We start from the raw sequence: 19245 nt of genomic DNA, 5'->3' as shown, positions 1-19245 counted from the left end.
CATTTCCAAGAACAAACTGGATTCCTGGAACTGACACTCTGTCAATCACTCCCACTGTTATTTCTCTAATCTTGAGTTGGCACTCCAACTTGATCTTATATAGGGGAATGCTAAATTTCTGTCCATCTATCCCACAAATTACCACACTCGGTTAACAGATCAGAAAGAGTGCAAATTTGCTTATCTCTTACAATTAGAGACTTTTTAGATTCTGTATCTCTTAAAATTATAACTTCTTGTCCTTCTCCCCTTGTTCTTTCTGAGTAAACTTTACCCACAGAGATGAATTCTTTATAGAGATCAGGTACTAACGCCATACCCAGTCCCTGCCTCGGCTGTGCACTCTCCTGTAGCTCCTCTGCTCTTCTTGGGTTTTCCTTTCCTACTTTCACTAATGCCACTGGCTTAGCTTTTTTAAACCACATCTTTTCTTACAGTGCCTTTCTTTAACTACAAACGCAGTGACTTTACGTGCCCCACCTTCTGGCAGTGAAAACACCTTTTCCCAGTATCCTTCTGAAACCACTGGTACTGCAATTTTCTGTGTCCACTCCATTACAGTGAGAACACCTGAGGCCTTTCATCGCTTTTCCAGCCTCTCGGGCTTCTTTAACCTGTGGTAAACACTTACCAATGTTCTCAACGCTCTTTCACACTGTAGGATCTCCCCTTTTACACTATGGAGGGCTTGAGCAGTGAGGCATTATGGGTAGCGCTGAGAAATAAGAAGAGTGCAGTTACATTGTTGGGGCTATACTACAGGCCTCCCAACCGTGAGCATGAGGTAGAAGAACAAATAGGTAAACAGATTATGGAAAGATGTAAAGGCAACAGGGTGGTGGTGATTTTAATTTTCCAACATTGACTGGGATAGACTTAGTGTTGGAGGTCTGTTTGGGGTAGAATTTGTAAGGAGCATCCAGGAAAGTTTTCTAGAGCAGCATGTCAGTAGTTCGACAAGGGAAGGGGCCATATTGAACCTGATGTTGGGGAATGAGCCAGGCCATGTGGTAGAAGTTGCAGTGGGGGTTTTCTTTGGGAATAGTGACCACAATTCTGTAAGTTTTAGAATACTCATAGACAAAGATGAGAGTGGTCATAAGGGAAGAGTACTAAACTGGGCCAAGGCCAATTATATAGCAAAATTCAGCAGGATCTGGGAAATGTGGGTGGGGAGCAGCTATTTGAAGGCAAGTTGACATTTGATATGTGGGAGGCGTTTAAAGATAGGTTGAAGATAGTGCAGGATAGGCATGTCCCTTTGAAAACAAGGGATAGGAAAGGCAAGATTTGTGAACTGTGGATGACAGGAGAAATCATGTAACTAGCCAAGACAAAAAGGGAAGCGTACATAAGGTCCAGGTCGCTAAGAACAGAATGGGCTTTGGAGGAATTTCGGGAGAGTAGGACCAGTCTTAAACGAGGAATCAAGCTGATTAAAAGAGGTCATGAAATAACTTTAGCGAGCAGAATTAAGGAGAATCCAAAGGCATTTTATTCATCTATTAAGAAGCAATAGGGTAACAAGAGAAAGGATTGGTCCTCTAAAGGATAAGGAAAGAAGGTGTGTGTCAAGCCTGAGAAAATGGGTGAGATTCTCAGTGATTACTTCGCATCAGTGTTCACTGAGGAGAGGGACATGATGAATGTTGAGGTTAGAGATAGAAGTTTGTTTACTCTGGATGTGGAATGTTGAGATTAGAGATACAAGTTTGTTTACTATGGATCACTTTGACATAAGTATAGTCTCCATCAGCTTTCCCACCACTGACATCAGGCTCACTGGTCTGTAGTTACCTGGATTCAATAACGAGAGCTCACGCATTCAAGGTGAGAGGTGAAAACTTTAAGGGGGATACACACTGAAAATACTTTACACAGAGGGTGGTAGGTGCCTGGAATATGTTGCCTGCTAAGGTAGTAGAGGCAGGCATTAGATTAGATTAGATTAGATTACTTACAGTGTGGAAACAGGCCCTTCGGCCCAACAAGTCCACACCGACCCGCCGAAGCGCAACCCACCCATACCTCTACATTTACCCCTTACCTAACACTACGGGCAATTTATCATGGCCAATTCACCTGACCCGCACATCTTTGGACTGTGGGAGGAAACCGGAGCACCCGGAGGAAACCCACGCAGACACGGGGAGAACGTGCAAACTCCACACAGTCAGTCGCCTGAGTCGGGAATTGAACCCGGGTCTCAGGCGCTGTGAGGCAGCAGTGCTAACCACTGTGCCACCGTGCCGCCCACTGTGCCACCGTGCCGCCCCCTGTGCCACCGTGCATGGTAGATTCATTTAAGGTGCGTCTGAACAGATGCATGAGGAGGTGGGGAGCAGAGGGATACAGATCTTTATGAATTGGACAATAGGTTCAGACAGTGGATTTGGATCGGCACAGGCTTGGAGGGCTGAAGGGCCTGTTCCTGGGCTATAAATTTTCTTTGTTCTTTGTTTTTCCCAACTTCTATCCCTCACAGAACGAAATTCTGGCCGTAAGCTTGTCTTACACACCAGCATGTATTCATCTGCTAATTCTGCTGCCCTTCTCACTTCCTGAACTTTCTGTTCATCCGTGTGAATTCTTACCATCTCTGGAAGTGCGTTTTTAAACTCCTCCAGCAGAATAATCCCTCTTAGAACCTCATAGGTCATATCTATCTTTAAGGCCCGCACCCATCTATCAAAATGACTGTGTTTAATTCTTTCGAACTCAACAAAAGTCTGAATTGGTTCCTCTTTTATGTTTTTGAACCGCTGTCTGTACACTTCTGGTATCAATTCATAAGCACTTAAAATAGCCCATTTGACCTTTTCATAATCTCTTAACCCCTCATCTGACAGTGCGGCAAATACCTCATGAGCTCTGTCTACCAGTTTAGTCTGAACTAGCATTATTTATAAATTCTCGGACCACACCATCTGCCTAGCCAGTTTTGCAAATTAAATGAAGAAGGCTTCAACAGCTTTCTCATCAAAATGTGGCAGAGTTTTGACATACTTGTACATATCACTATCTTACTTTTAATCTCCATCCTGTTAACTTGACTTTGATGATTAAGTCGCAACTTCAAATTCTCTCTCTTTTTGCTCAGCTAAGAACCATCTCTCTCTTTTTCCTCTCTCTCTTTCTCTCTCCCTTTTTTCTCTCTTTGCTCAGCAAAGAACCTTCTCTGTCTCTCTCTATCCCTTTTTTCCCTCTCTCTCCTCTCTCTGTCTTCTCTCTCCCTTTGTTTATCTTCTAACTCCATTTTCCTCAATTGTAATTGTAAGTTTTTTTTTACCTCTACTGCGCTTGTCTGTTTCTCTGACACACCTAAGTGTTTGAGTAACTCCCTTACAATTTCAGCTTTACTTCTGTCCTTAGTTAAACCCAAATCTAACTTATTTGCTAACTCTAAAAGTATGACCTTTCTTTCCTTCTAAACGTTCTTGGCAAATTTGAGAATCATCTTTAAACCCTAGAACCTCTTTAAGAGCCATTTCTCTCACTTTTAATTGAACCAACTACAAGTCACTGAAATTAAACAATTTGTCTCACCTACGTTTTACTTAAAGATCTAGGACACTAACCTGCAAGTGTTTAAACCTACTGGGCTTTAAAGTACCCCAAATCTATTCAAATCTCAGACTGGATCTGTCTAAACCTGTTCAAATGGTGGACAAAAGCCCTGAAACTGTTATGACATGGGGTAAACCCCTCTGCCTATTTAAACCTAACACACAGAGAATCTTACCTAGCGCCATAACCTGTTGAAATTCGAGAGGCAAAGAACTGTCCCAGATTTAAAGTAAAAATTAACAACTTTATTCTTTAAGTCCAACAGAGAATATTAAAACCAGCAACTATTTATACCTCCTTTCTCTTAAACCTATCTTTTACTTCTAACCTACAATACTGGTCCGATTTTTTAAAAAATCCCTAGTAAGATTTACAAAAAAAAAATCACGTTTCAAAAAAACCGGTCAGCTTTGTCGATTCTCCTTTGTATATTTTCCTCTGTAGATTTTCTCTATGTCGGTTTCGATGTTCTGTTGCACAATCTTCTTATAGACAGGTACTTTTCAGAGAGCTCTTCAGCAAGCAGTCTATATTTGTGGATGTCCTTGGCAGTTCTTTATTTAATGGTTCAAAATGTCTGGTTTTATCCCCAAAACATTGTATTGTTTCATTGATTTTAATATTATCCAAATATTAAATTCAAATTTGATTGGATTTTGGTATTTCAGCGCATAATTTAAATTGATTTGTCGAATTTGACTTTGTTTTTGTTTCATGGCAACTCACTTGCAGCTATTTGTTTCGACCAAGTGTTACTTTTTTACATTGTTCAGGACTCTCTGTGTTTTGTCAGTCCTTGCTAGCTTTTCAACTCTCTTAAAGGCACATGCACACCTGCATCTTCATAACACTCCAATGCGAAAAGCCCTATAGTTCCCTCATGAGACATGAGACTCTTCGTGAGACATGCCTTCCAATCCAGACAGCATCCTGGTAAATCCCCTCTGTACCCTCTCTAAAGCTTCCACATCTTTCCTATAATGAGGCAACCAGAACTGAACACAATATTCCAAGTATGGTCTAACCAAGGGCTCTAGAGACCTGCAGCATAACCTCGCGGCTCTGAAACTCAATCCCCCTGCTAATGAAAATCAACAGACCCTACGCCTTCTTAACAACCCTATCAACTCGAGTGGCAACTTTGAGGGATTTATGGACATGGACCCCAAGCTCCCTCTCTTCCTCTACACTGCCCAGAATCCTGCCTTTACCCCTGCATTCTGCATTCAAATTTGACCTTCCAAAGTGAATCACTTCACACTTTTCCAGGTGAAATTCCACCTGCCACTTATCAGTCCAATTCTGCATCCTGTTAATGCCCCGTTGTAATCTACAACAGCCCTCCACACTATCCAACACTCCACCAACCTTCACATCATTGGCAAACTTACTAAACCACCCTTCCACTTCCTCATCCAAGATGTCTATAAAAATCACAAAGAGCAGAGATCCCAGAACCGATCCCTGCAGAACACCACTGGTCACCAAGCTCCAGGCTGAATACTTTCCATCTACTAACACCCTCTGTCTTCTGTGGGCCAGCCAATATCCAGACAGCCAGATTTCCCTGGATCCCATGCCTCCTTACTTTCTGAATGAACCTACCATGGGGAACCTTATCAAATGCCATGCAAAAATCCATGTACACCACATCCACTGTTCTACCTTCATTAATATGTTTTGTCACATCCTCAAAGAATTCAATAAGGTTTGTGAGGCATAATCTGTCCCTCTCAAAGCCATGCTATCTCTAATCAAATTATGGTTTTCCAAGAGGGAATAACATTTGCCACCCGCCAAACATCTGGCATTACTCCAGCAGACAGTGAGGAGGCAAAGATCATGGCCAAAGGCGCAGCAATCTCTGTAGTAACCAAGGGTATATCCTGTCTGGCCCAGGGGATTTATCTATCCTCATGTTTTTCAAAATCTTCAGCACATTCTCCTCCTTAAAATCAACCTGTTCGAGCATATCAGTCTGTTTCAAGCTGTCCTCAGAAACTTCAAGGTCCCTCTCAGTAGTGAATATTCTTCCGACTCCAGGCGCAAGTTCCCTCCACTATGCCTGATCGGTCCTACCCTCACTCTGACCATCCTCTTGTTCCTCACATGCCTTAGGATTTTCCTTAATCCTGCCCACTATGGCCCCCTTCTAGCTCTCAAGTCCATTCATCAGTTCCTTCCTGGCTACCTTGCAATCCATTTGAGCCCTGTCTGATCCTTGTCCCATCAACCTTAACTCGGTTTCCTTCCTCCTCTTGACTAGATGTTCCAGGTCCCTTGTCACCCAAAGTTCTTTCAACTTACGATCCCTTCCTTGCCTCAGTGGGACAAACCTGTTCAGTCCTATCAGCAAGTGCTTACTAAACAACCTCCACATTTCTGTTGTGCATTTTCCTGAGAACTTCTCTTTTCAATTTCAGCTCCCCAGTTTCTGCCTTATAGCATTATAATTTCCCCTCCCTCAATTAAATACTTTCCATACCGTCTGCTCCTGTCTCTCTCCATGACTGTAGTAAAGGTCAGGGAGTTGCGATCATTATCACTGAAATACTCTTCCACTGAGAGATTGACACCTGGCCTGGTCCGTTGCCAAGCACCAAATCCAATATGGCCTTCCCTATCTACATATTGAGTCAGGAACCCTTTCTGGATACACATGACAAAAACTGTTCCATTCAAACTCTTTGAACTAAGGAGGTTCCAATCAATATTAGGGAAGTTAAAGTCACCCATGATAACAACTGTTCCAAAATTTTCCTCTCAATCTGCTCCACCATGTCTCTGTTGCTATTGGGGAATCTATAGAAAACTCCCAATAAAGTAACTGCACCTTTCCTGGTTTGACTTCCACCCATACTGACTCTGGAGACAACCCCTCAATGACCACCTCCCTTTCTGCAGCTGTGATTCTATCCCTGATTAGTAATGCCACTCCTCCACCTGTTTAACCTCCCCCACCACCACCACTCCATTTCTTTTGAAACATTCCTTTTGTGTTAGTGGAGAGGGAAATGAAACAGTGACTTCAATCTTGCTAACATTTAATTAGAGGAAACGTCTGCTCATCTAGTATTGCACTGGTTGAATTGTAAAGGTCCCTTCATGATATCCTTGTTCACTGCCCCCCTGGACAGGTACAACCCTGCATTAGAGTAAAGATCCCTGTTGTTTTTGTTGATCAAGTATGTGAACTAAAACGGCTGAAGAAACATGCTCTCCAGTTGACCATTCTGATGTATAATGTCTCAATTCACATGTGAAAAATGGGCACTGGGTTAGATGCCAGAGAGACCGCTCACAGAAAATGAACTTGAACATCATCCCGAGATGCAGCCCCCAAAGTTTTAGTTGCAGCCTCAACAAAATCTCAATTGAGAAGTGTAACTTCAGTATTGATTTTATCACTGGATTTGATGGCAGTGTCTTTCCAAGGAATCTCTGGGCTGCTTTGGGTGTATTTATGTGGTGAGGAGGAATGTGATTTAAAGCACAAAAGCTACATTAAATACGTGAGATGCTCATTTAAAGCAACTGCAACTCATTCTGGCTGCCATTCTGTGTAAGCGACTCTGGCATTTATTCTTGGGCCCGCAGCACTCCCTGGTGGAACCTAGTATAATATCACTCTGAAGACTTGACAATAATTTACACTGTAATTCAAGTTGCACAGGAACAAGCAGATGCTATAGAACTGAGTAATGTCTAATCAAATATAGGGTGGGGAAAAGAAGCATTGCAAGGATTTATTGTAAGATGCATCTACTCCCTCAAGTTAAAGAGACTACCCTTTATTTATTTAGTGTGTGCATAGTCACAGAGTTGAACAGTAGCCTCATCAGTAGCTAGATGGCATTCTTTAGATCTACCTTTAAATTTAGTAAGTGGACACTCTACAACAGCGAGAGTCATTGTTTGGTCTGTTCCCGAACTGCAGTCTGGATAATCTTGGCAACCCCACTGAAGGGTGGCTACTCAAAGGCTTTGGTCACTGTGGAATCAGTTTAACAGGGTCCATTGATGCTGTGGAAAATCAAGGCAGGTGGTTAAGTTGCCTCGACTACAATAAGAGAGTGGTTTCTGATGGATATTTTCTATTGCTAAACTTTCTACCATATGTCCTCAGCTATTACTCCTTGGTGCAGTGGGTTTAACTGTATAGGATGGTGTGAGGGAAGGCATAGTATTGGTGAATTGAGGTAGTCATTGAATAAGGGTAGACTTGCGTTAGCACAGGCTTTCTCCAGCATACTTATTTCAGTCACCCTTCTGGTCTGGGGAGGTGGCAGTTTTACTCACAATTCTGTATGCAGTATTCTAAAAATGGCCTCACCAATATCCTGAACAGCTGCAACGTGACATCCCAATTCCTATACTCCATGCACAGACCAATTGAGGCAAGAGTGCATAACGCCGCCTTGACCCCCCTGTCTTCCTTCGACTCCACTTTCAAAGAATTTTGCACCTGCACCCTCGGTCCCTTTGGCAACATTCCCCAGGGCCCTACCATTAAGTGTATAAGTCCTGCCCTGGTTTGCCTTACCAAAATGCAACACCTCACATTTATCTAAATTAAACTCAGTCTGCTACTCCTTAGCCCATCAGTCCATCTGATCAAGGTCCCATTGTACTCTGAGGTAACCTTCTTCACTGTTCACTACACTACCAATTTTGGCCCATTCCCCCTCCCCCCCACCTCTCTAAATGAGGGTGTTGTAGGAATTTGCAAGTCTTCCCCCTGAAGACATGGGAGCAGAAGTAGGTCCATTGAGCAGCAGCAGTGCCCACATTGATTATCTTTGTCCATCTCCCAGGGTGGTGAAGTGTTCAGAACATGTTCCAAATTTCTGGTGCCTACGGAAGAATCACCACTTGCTCTGGATTTTCTTCACATGAGAATGGCACCTCTGGTGGGGGTGGAATCAATAAAGCAGATTGTTGGCTGCCTAAATGGCATTTGCAGATATGAGGCTTGGCATTAATAGCCTCTAGACTGCTTTGAGGCGGTGGTGGACTCTCCAACCTTCCCAGCTGAGGGGGTGAAGTCTTCCTCATCTGGTGTGGTGAACACAATCCAGAAATTTAGTCAGATAGTCTGGGTCGTCTGGAGGACTCATTATTGGAGTAAAGAGGTAGACTCCTCATGCACAAGACATCACCGTTGAGTTGTTCTGCTGGATCTGCAGAAATGACTATTCCAGCAGTAATGGGATATTTTGGGATGATGTTGTAAGTTTGTAAATGTAATTATTTCTTCGAGTAACAGAACTTTTCATAAGCACAAAATTTGCAAAAGGATTTGTAACCAAGCAGTGGTGGGGAAGTGTTGGAGCAGCTGAGCATGGAAAGGGTCAAATGTATTGTTTTTGGGAGACTTTAAAGTCTGGTTGTACTTTTAATTTACTAGGATTAAGGTTAGGTTAGTGTTCTGACATGGAGACAGACAGCCAAAACAGATGGACCTTTCCATCTCTTTATTTGCAATACAGTAAAATTAAAAACAAAATTGGTATAAATAATGAAACATCTGTAAGGATCTTAATACTGCTAGATTTCAGGGTTTTTTTCAATCTACCTAAGTTGTTTTGGTTTATATGCAGGTTCAGCACAGAACCAGTTTATAGCCAAGTCTTGTGGAGGAATATCTTCTGTTTGCTCTTCTGCTGCTTTCCCATTCAAAACGTAAGCCAGTTTCCAGAAGATTCCAAACTTGCAGTCCCACCAAAGGAAAGTAGAGTTGTCTCCAAGGCAAGTGCACCTTGCTCCTTTTTATGGTCGGTCTCCATCATTCTTGCTCTTCCTGTCCTCCACCAGATTCCTCCCCTGCCCCCTCCTTAGGGTCAGCTATGGCTCAGTCAGTTGCTCTCTTGTCTGAGTCATAGGTTCTGGTTTTGAATCCTACTCCAGAACTAAAGCACAAAAATCAAGGCTGACATAGTGATATATTGAGGGAGTGCTGCACTGTTGGTAATGTAGCTTCTGAGATGCTAAACCAAGGTGCTGACTCTGGCTTTGTGAACACTCGTACCTCAGTTAAGTGGTACCTCAGGGGAGGAAAAGTTGGTTGAGCCTTATCTTCTACTGTCCCAATAGAGATTCACTTACTCTGTACAGATTGGGACTTGAGCCTGGAACTTTCTAGGTTTATAGAAAGTTGCAGCATGAAGAGAGTCCATTCATCTCAGTAAGACTGCCCCAGCTCTTTGCTCAAGCCATCCAAACCTAATCCTACTGTTCTGCTCTCTCCACACAACCCTATACTAATGAATTTTTGTTCACACAGTCTCTCCATTCTGGTATCTTTCTTGGCTGTAAATAGCTATCTAGCTTTTCATTTGAGATTCAATAGTTTCAGCATCAACTAGTTTTTAAAAAAATACTTGTCCATAGGTTGTGGGCTGGCTAGGCCAACATTTATTGCCTATCCCGAATGGCCCTTAAAGTTGGTGATTAGCTGCCACCTTGAACGGTTAAAAGTCCATGAAGGATAGATGCACTGTCTGTGACAAGGCAATTATACTCCAAATATCCTCTGTTTGAAACATTTAAGTAGAGAAAGATTGCAGAATTTGGCTGTACAGAGAGATTTGGGTGTTCTTTTAAATGAATCTCAAAGTTAGTTTGTGGGTACAGCAAATGATTAGGAAGGCAAATGTAATATTGGCATGTTTTGTGGGGCAACAAGACTATAAAAGCACCAATGTTAAAGATGATGTGAAACTTGAAAGGGTTCAGAAAAGATTTACAAGGAAGTCGCCAGAGTTGGAGGATTTGAACTACAGGGAGAGGCTGAACAGGCTGGGGCTGTTTTCCATGGAGCGTCGGAGGCTGAGGGGTGACCTTATAGTGGTTTACAAAATTATGAAGGGCATGGATAGGGTAAATAGGCAAAGTTTTTTTCCCTGGGGTCGGGGAGTCCAGAACTAGAGGGCATAGGTTTAGGGTGAGAGGGGAAAGATATAAAAGAGATTAAGGGGCAACCTTTTCACGCAGAGGGTGGTATGCATATGGAATGAGCTGCCAGAGGAAGTGGTGGAGGCTGGTATAATTGCAACATTTAAGAAGCATTTGGATGGGTATATGAATAGGAAGGGTTTGGAGGGATATGAGCCGGGTGCTGGCGGGTGGGACTAGATTGGGTTGAGATATCTGGTCGGCATGGACGAGTTGGACCGAAGGGCCTGTTTCCATGCTGTACATCTCTATGACTCTACAGTTGTACAATATATTGGTAAGGTGACATCTAAAATGCTCTGGTTTCCTCCTACAGTCCAAAGATGTGCAGGTCAGGTGAATTGGCCATGCTAAATTGCTAATAGTGTTAGGTGCATTAGTCAGAGGGAAATGGGTCTGGGTGGGTTACTGTTTGGAGGGTCGGTGTGGACTGGTTGAGCTGAAGGGCCTGTTTCCACACTGTAGGGAATCTAATCTAATCTAAAATAGTGTATGCAGTTTTGGGGTCTCAACTTCTATTCACTGCTTTTAAACAAAAAGAGGTTTATTCAACTTCATCCTGGAATGATGGACTTATTTTATGAATAAATGTTGGTTTTTGGAATTTAGAAAAATAAGATGCATTTATCGAAATAAGGTCCTGAGGGAACTGAATTGGGTAGATGCCAGGAGAATGATTCCTCTTGTGGAGGAGACTAGAAATAGGGGCAATAATTTTAAAATAGGTGGGCTCCTTTTTATGAGAGATGTAGAGATTTTTTTCTGCAGGTTGTTAGTGAGTGGAAAGCAATAGTCATTTTAATTTTTTTAATTCATTCATGGGTTTTGGGCATCGCTGGCTCAGCCAGCATTTATTTCCCATCCCTCGGTGCCTTTGAGAAGGTGGTGGTCAGCTGCTGCCTTGAACTGCTGGAGTCCATTTGCTATAGTCACACATGCTGTCAAGCAGGCAGTTCCAGAATTTTGACCAAGTGACAATGAAGAAATGGTGATATCCTTCCAAGTCAGAATGGTGTGTGAGTTGAACAGAAACTTGCAGGTGGTGATAGTGTTCTCAAGTAACTCCTGCCCTTGTCCTTCTAGATGGAAATGGTGGTGGGTTTGGAAGTGATGGGGGGAAAATTACCAGCCTCTGAGTCAGAGTCGGGGTTCAACGACAGAGTTTATTGTACAAGGAAATACCGGAGCTCTGGGGAGAGAAAGACACCAACAACACAGTGGTCAGCTGTGATTCTTCTCTCAACCTGGAGCACATGTCAAGATACTTTTATACATTTTGCGATATAATAGGTCAGTGATGATGTTATTGTCTCTGTAACATTGTTTATTGTAAACATTGCAGAATCGTTGATAGTTTTGATGCAGTCATTGTCCGTTCTAGCGCAGCCTGTGTTAATTTCAGTGCAGTTGTTGTCACTTTCATTGCAGACATTGTCAGTTTCAATGTCTGTGCAGAAGTCCATTGCTGTAGTAATGGGTGTTGATTGCTCTTCCTGAGAAGGATGATTACTGCAGCCCTGGCTATTAGCACTTTGTATTGAGTCCATATCAAAGGACCCAGACACTTCAGCGAGCAGCATATGCTACTATGTGTATTCTCTCCCCCACCTGCTTTAAACTAATCAGCTAGGTTGTGAGTGTATTGTGCTGGCATTCTGGTGGTCCCAGGCAGTATCTGTGTTTGCTTTGCTGTCTCTCTCCATAATGTGGTCTGGTGGCCATCTTGTGTGTCAAGTGGCCAACTTATGGTTCAGCAGCATCTTGTGTGTCCATGTGCCTAGTGTCACCCTGCCCCATGCTATCTCCCACTTCAGAACATACTGTCTGAGGAACTTTGTTGAATTTCTAAAGTGCATCTTGTACACATTGCTGCCACTGAGTATCGATGGTGAAGTGACTGACTGCAGATGTGATGCAAATCAAATGGGCTCCTTTATCTTGGGTGATGTCAAACTTCTGGAGTGATGTGGAAGCTGTACCCATCCACGCAAGAGGGGAATGTTCCATCACATTCCTGACTTGTGTTTTGAAGATGGTGGACATGCTTTGGGGAGTCAGGTGGTGAATTACTCACTGCAAGATTCCTTGCTTCCAACTGGCTCTTTAGCCACAGTATTTATATCGCAATGCAGTTCAGTTTCTGGTCAATGGGAAGTTCCCAGGATACTGATAGTGGGGAATTCAGTGATGGTAATACCATTGAATGTCATGGGGCAGTGGTTAGATAGTTTTTCTCTTATTGGCGATGGTCATTGCCTGGAATTTGGTGTGAATGTTTCTTGCCACTTGTCAGCTCTAGCCTGGTTACTATCTGAGTCCTGCTTCATTTGGACATGGATTGCATCAGTATCTGAAGAGCTATGAATAGTGCTGAACGTTGTGCAATCATCAGCGAACATCCCGACTTCTGGCTTTGTGATGTAGGAAAGATCATTGATGAAGCAGCTAAAGATCGTTTGGCCTAGGTCACTACCCTGAGAAACTCCTGCAGAGATGTCTTGGAGCTGAGATGACTGACTTTCAATAACCACAATCGTCTTCAGATGAGGCAGTTATGAATCCAACCAGTAGAGACCTCCTCTCCAAATACCCATTGATTCCGGTTTTGCTTAGGCTCCTGGATGGCACATTCGGGGAAGCTATGTTAGGCCATGTGGTTGCAGATTGTGTTAGACTACAGTTCTGCTGCAGATGGTTCACAGTGCTTCATAGATGCCCAGTCTTGAATTGCTAGATCTGTTCAAAATCTGACTCATCTAGCATCTCAACACAATGAAGAGTATTCTAAATGTGAAGATGGAACTTCATCTCTTTAAGGACTTGTGCAGTGGTCATTCTTATTGATTTATTATCCTGAACAGATGCAACTGTTGCAAATTTAGTGAGAATAGGATCAAGTATGATTTTCCCTTGTTGGTTTCCTCACCACCTGCCACAGTCCCAATCTATCAGCTGTGTCCTTCAGGACTTGACTACCTTAGTAGTGGTGTTGCCAAGTCACTTTTGGTGATGGACATTGGACATTGAAGTCCCTCGCCCAGAGAATATTCTGCACCCTTGTAATATTAAAAGATTAAATTGTACTCTCTCTCTGGACATTAGTGTAATATTACAGGGTTAAACACTGCACTGTTTTTGGGTGGGGACGACATTCATGCAGGAATGCAAATGACTCCCACTCCAATTAGACAAGTGATTTGCTACTACCCTTCCCCCCTACTATTAAACTATCATTCAATCTCTTCCATTCAGAAATGCTTTCGAGCCATCCTCTGAAGGTACATTGTCTTGGGGAATCACTGAGTCAGGAAATCGTCTGCATAACAATTCCCCAGGATTAGGCATTTACATTTGCATTATCTCTGAGGATGATTTCATCCTACCATTGTACCTGGGGTAACATGTGACTGAAGGAGTGGCTGGGGGGGGGGGTTGTCTTGAGTGGCCAGAGTATCTGTGAGCATGACCAACTGATCTGGATAAAGGGGATGTGTTTTCTTTGTTCAGGGCTTCACTTTGACTCGACTTCGCATGCATGCGAAGAGGGTCAACGGGGTCACCTAGTTTGTACAAGCTTTAATAAACTTTAGCTGTTTGCTGAAGATGGAGTGTGTGAATTGCATCTTGTGTGTAAAACCTCGGGAAAAGAACCTAACACCCTTGGTGCTTCCTCCAAATGGCCTTCAACATGGAGTACTGATTCACCAGCCAAAGGAGGCTTCCTTGTTTGTATTGGCCTGTTGCTATGAGACTTTGTGGGGTCTGGAGTCATTGTTGAGGACTCCTAGGGTAAATTCCTCCCATTTGTATAGCACTGTGCCATCATCACTGTTGGGTCTGTACTTCTGATGGGACAGGACATACCTACAGCCGGTGTTATCTGGAACATAATCATAATCACAAAACTGTACCCTACAGACAACGTCAGGCTATTGTGTGACTAGTCTGAGAGAGCTCTCCCAATTTTGGCACCAGCCCCTAGTTAATGAGGACTTTGCAGGGTCAACAGAGCTGTTTACCATTGTTGGTCGATGCCAGGTGATCAGTCTGGTTTCAATCCAAGTGGTTGATGCAACTGGTGTTCCAGAAGGCAGTTAAGAATCAATCATATTGCTGTGCGTGTGGAAGCCAGACTGGGGAAGGATGGTAGTTTCCTTCTCAAAAAGACATTAGGGTACTGGGTGGGTTTTTTTATGATAATCAACCATGGTTTCATCACTGATCATTAAATGTCCAGTTCTAGATTTTTCTAAAAAAAAATTTAAATTCCACCATCTGGCGTGTTGGGATTCAAACTCGGATCCCCAGAACATTACCTGTGTAATGGATTCTCTGAATTAGACATTGTGCAACAATACCATGAGGTCATTAGCTTCGCGTTATTCATGCCTAAACTAGATGGACTTCTGATGAACCAGGGAATTGAGTATATGTGTGTGCCAAACAGGAAACTTGAGTTGAGACCACTGCTATATCAACTATGTTCTAATTAAATAGCAGAGCAAGTTTGAGGGATCAAATTTTCCTTTTTTTTCCTAACCTACTCTTAAATAACTATTTTAAATTGATCGTTCACCATTGCCTCCCTAGCTACTGTTCTATTCACCTCGGAGTTTCCAAAAACCTCTTGATTTTTGAGAAGTACTTTTCGGATGATTGCTACTTCTTTCAGTTCTATATGTGAAATACTGGTCCATCCAGACTGTTCCATATGTGACATAAGACGCAACAAAGTAAGTTTTTAAAAACCCAAGAAAAAATTCTCTTCAACCCATGCTTAAGGTAATTGAAGTGATCTTCTGGACTCATTTAATTCTATCCTTATTGTTGAGGTGCAGATTTATGCTCACCAGGTGCTCATTTATTTTCTGAAGTGAGCCTCAACTATATGTATCAAAGGCAAGCTTGATGCTGTGTTTCTTCAACAACTGCATGCAATCCACTGTCACAGGGAGTGATCAGCTGAGACATACATGGCTCAAGGGTGCTGTTCAATCCCATCTGAATACTTGGAGCACTTGAGTGGAATCTTTTATGGTTCATGTTCCTGCTTAAACAAAATCTCTGGCTTGAGGGCTTTTTTTTCTGCTAAGGAAAGGACTCATTGGGAAAGATGTTTCTCACATCACATCATGTGTTAGAGGCGTTATTATATTGGGAGGCCATGAAGTTTAAAAAATGAATTCAAACTTCCACTCTCTCTCTCCCTGTCTTGCTTCTCACCCAATATATTAACAATGTCTGTTGCTTGTTGTCTACAGGTTTGTTTTAGACTTCGTATTTCCTCCTCAGATTTCAGGTATTTGGCTTCTGCCCACGATTGAGCCACAGGTTGCAGGCAAGTTTTGTCTTGTCATTGATTTAAATGAGTCATTGAATCACACTTCCTTTGAGGTGAGTGTAATAGCTCTGTCTTTGAAAACCTCTCAGACATTCTGGTTGATTTTTGGATCTCCAGGGTGTCTTAAACTTCCAATGATTTCTCCAGTTTCCTCATTTCCCCTCCCCCCACCTTGTCTCAGTCGGTTCCCTCAACTCAGCAACGCCCTCCTAACCTGCAATCCTCTTCCTGACCTCTCCGCCCCCACCCCATTCCGGCCTATCACCCTCACCTTGACCTCCTTCCACCTATCCCACCTCCATCGCCCCTCCCCCTAGTCCCTCCTCCCTACCCTTTATCTTAGCCTGCTTGGCTCTCTCTCTCTCTTATTCCTGATGAAGGGCTTATGCTCGAAACGTCGAATTCTCTATTCCTGAGATGCTGCCTGGCCTGCTGTGCTTTGACCAGCAACACATTTGCAGCTGTAATCTCCAGCATCTGCAGACCTCATTTTTTACTTAAACTTCCAATTCTCTACAACCTCCTTTGACTTAGTAAAAAGCAGTCAACCGAATGTATCCTGCCTATCTATCCAGTCACTGGAAGTGTGCAGAGAGAGAAAAAAGTGCTTTGTGTCTGTGATGCTCCATATGTATACTGGATGGAGACTGTTCACAAGGGGAATTGTATTTCAATGAGTAAGGTGACTGTGCTTTCTAAGGAACAGTAGAAAATTGGGATAAATCTCACCAATTCCCACTGAATATGGGAAATATAATTTTTCTTTTCCTTCTTTGGTGGCTTGCTCTCTCCCAGTCACGTGCTCTGTTTTTCATTTTCACTTCAGTTGGTTTAATTAGTTAATTTGGGTTTTCAAACAAAAAGCTTATGGCACAGCAATAATCATACAGTATGGAAACAGACGATTTGGTCCAACTAGTCCCTGCTGACCATAATCCCAAATTAAACTAGTCTCACCTACCTGCACTTAACCCATATCACTTCAAACCTTTCCCATTCGTGTACATATCCAAATGTCTTTTAAACCTTGAAATTGCGCCCACATCCACTACTTCCTCTGGCAGTTCATTACACACATGAAACACTTTTTAAAAAAATTGCTCATCTTTTTTTAAAATCTTTTTCCTCTCACTTAAAACAAAATGGCCCCTAGTCTTGAAATCCCCCACCCTAGGGAAAAGACACCTGACATTCATCTTATCTATACCCCTCATGATTGTATAAACCTTTATAAAGTCAATCCTTGACCTTCTACGCTCCACTAAAAAAAAGTGTCAGCCTATTCAGCCTCTCCTTATAACTCAAACCCTCCATTCCTGGCAACATCCTGTTAAATCTCTTCTGAACCCTCTCCACCTTGATATCCTCCCTATAACAGGGAGACCAGAACTAGACAGTCCACCAGTTTAGAATCTGTGATAGACAGTGTCCCTATCTTGGGGCCAGAGGTCATTGGTTCTAATCCCACCTGCTCCAGGGGTTGTCATAACATACCTGAACAGGTTTTTTTTTTAAATGATGTATAGTACAGAGGAAATTTCTATATAGTCTGCTGCTGTACACTACTGATTTGCCCACTGTCTGAACACGCTGTGGCGTTCTGTTTTGCTGCAGGGCAGCAAGGACCACCAGTGGAGGGCTCTCTGTTGCGAACTCTTATTTGCATCAGAGTTATCAGAGGTATTTGCATATTTGTTTGCAGGAAACTATATCACATGTTTAGTTACTTGAAGAATCTTTTGGCTATACTTCAGCTGCATTCTTTTTATCATCAGGTACCCGGTGCAGAAAAGGGCACTTGTGGGCGGCGCGGTGGCACAGTGGTTAGCACTGCTGCCTCACAGCGCCTGAGACCCGGGTTCAATTCCCGACTCAGGCGACTGACTGTGTGGAGTTTGCACGTTCTCCCCGTGTCTGCGTGGGTTTCCTCCGGGTGCTCTGGTTTCCTCCCACAGTCCAAGGATGTGCGGGTCAGGTGAATTGGCTATGCTAAATTGCCCGTAGTGTTAGGTAAGGGGTAAATGTAGGGGTATGGGTGGGTTGCGCTTCGGCGGGTCGGTGTGGACTTGTTGGGCCGAAGGGCCTGTTTCCACACTGTAAGTAATCTAATCTAATCTAAAACAAGGTGGAGGACTCCCTCGTGGGTCTGGCTAAAGTAGCCAAAAAATGGTCCAGGCAGCATGCTGTGGTGGGAGTCCAAATTCCTGACCAAATGCCCCTCTTCTGCAGCTACATTTGCACCTGGGTATCTTTGGAGAGGGAGTACACGGCATCAAGCAGGACCTTCAAAGCTTTTAGAATTGGTACTGCAGGGGTGGGATGCATTATCTACCCCCTCCAACACTGTTTGCATTTAATTCAAATGCCTCCTTTCTCCACACCCCCCTGGTTTTGAAGTTTTAGTTTTTATTTCACTGCTGAGTGGGCAACGTATGATATTTGTTAATTGGGTAATTAGTTAATTTGTTGGGTTTTATTGCATTTTTTAAAAATGGATTCTGTCCCAGTGGGAAGGGAAAGGTCCAGAAAGAAGAGGTATAAACTGGTGTTTGTGCTGGAGTATAGATGCGCAATGAGACTCTTGGAAATCTGTGAAAGTCTTTTGCTGTGTAATTTAACATATGGAATGTGATTTTTGTGAAGATTTGTGGTTCCGACTGTAAGTTTGCTCACTGAGCTGGAAGATTTGTTCTAAGACATTTCGTCACCATGCCAGGTAACATCATCAGTGAGCCTCTGTTGAAGCACTTTTTGTGTGTCTTGGTCCGTTGTGGTGGGTGATATCACTTGTGGTTCTTTTTCTGAGAGTTTGGTAAATGAGGTCCAAATCAATGTATTTATTGATGGAGTTCCGGTTTGAATACTAGGCCTGTAGGAATTCCCATGTGTATCTTTGTTTACCCTCTCCCAGAATGGATGTATTATCCCAGTCGAACTGGTGTCCCTCATTGTCTATAATGTATGGATACTCATGATAGTTGGTCATGTCATTTGGTGGCTAGTTGGTGCTTGTATATCCTAATGGCTAGTTTCCTGCCAGTCTGTGCGGTATAATGTTTGTTGCAGTCCTTGAAGGGTATTTTGTATATGACGTTCATTATGCTGGTTGTTGGTACAGGTTCATCAAGAGTTGTTTCAATGTGTTGGTAGGTTTGTGGGCTACCATGATGCCAAGGGGCTGGAGTAGTCTGGTTGTCTGAGATGTCTTTAATGTATGGTAGTCCAGCTAGAGTCTCTGGGCGTGTTGTGTGAGAATCGGTGGACTGTGCTTATCGGGCACCCTTTGTTCCTGAATACATTGTATAGGTGTTTTTCTTCGGCATCCTGTAGTTCCTGGGTGCTGCAGTGTGTTGTGGTTCATTTAAATGTCCTGATGCAGCTCA

Source organism: Hemiscyllium ocellatum, chromosome X (genome assembly GCF_020745735.1).
Source record: "Hemiscyllium ocellatum isolate sHemOce1 chromosome X, sHemOce1.pat.X.cur, whole genome shotgun sequence".
NCBI classification, from domain to species: Eukaryota; Metazoa; Chordata; class Chondrichthyes; order Orectolobiformes; family Hemiscylliidae; genus Hemiscyllium; species Hemiscyllium ocellatum.
The sequence above is the reverse complement of the archived record's forward strand: the minus strand, read 5'-3'. Positions refer to the sequence as shown.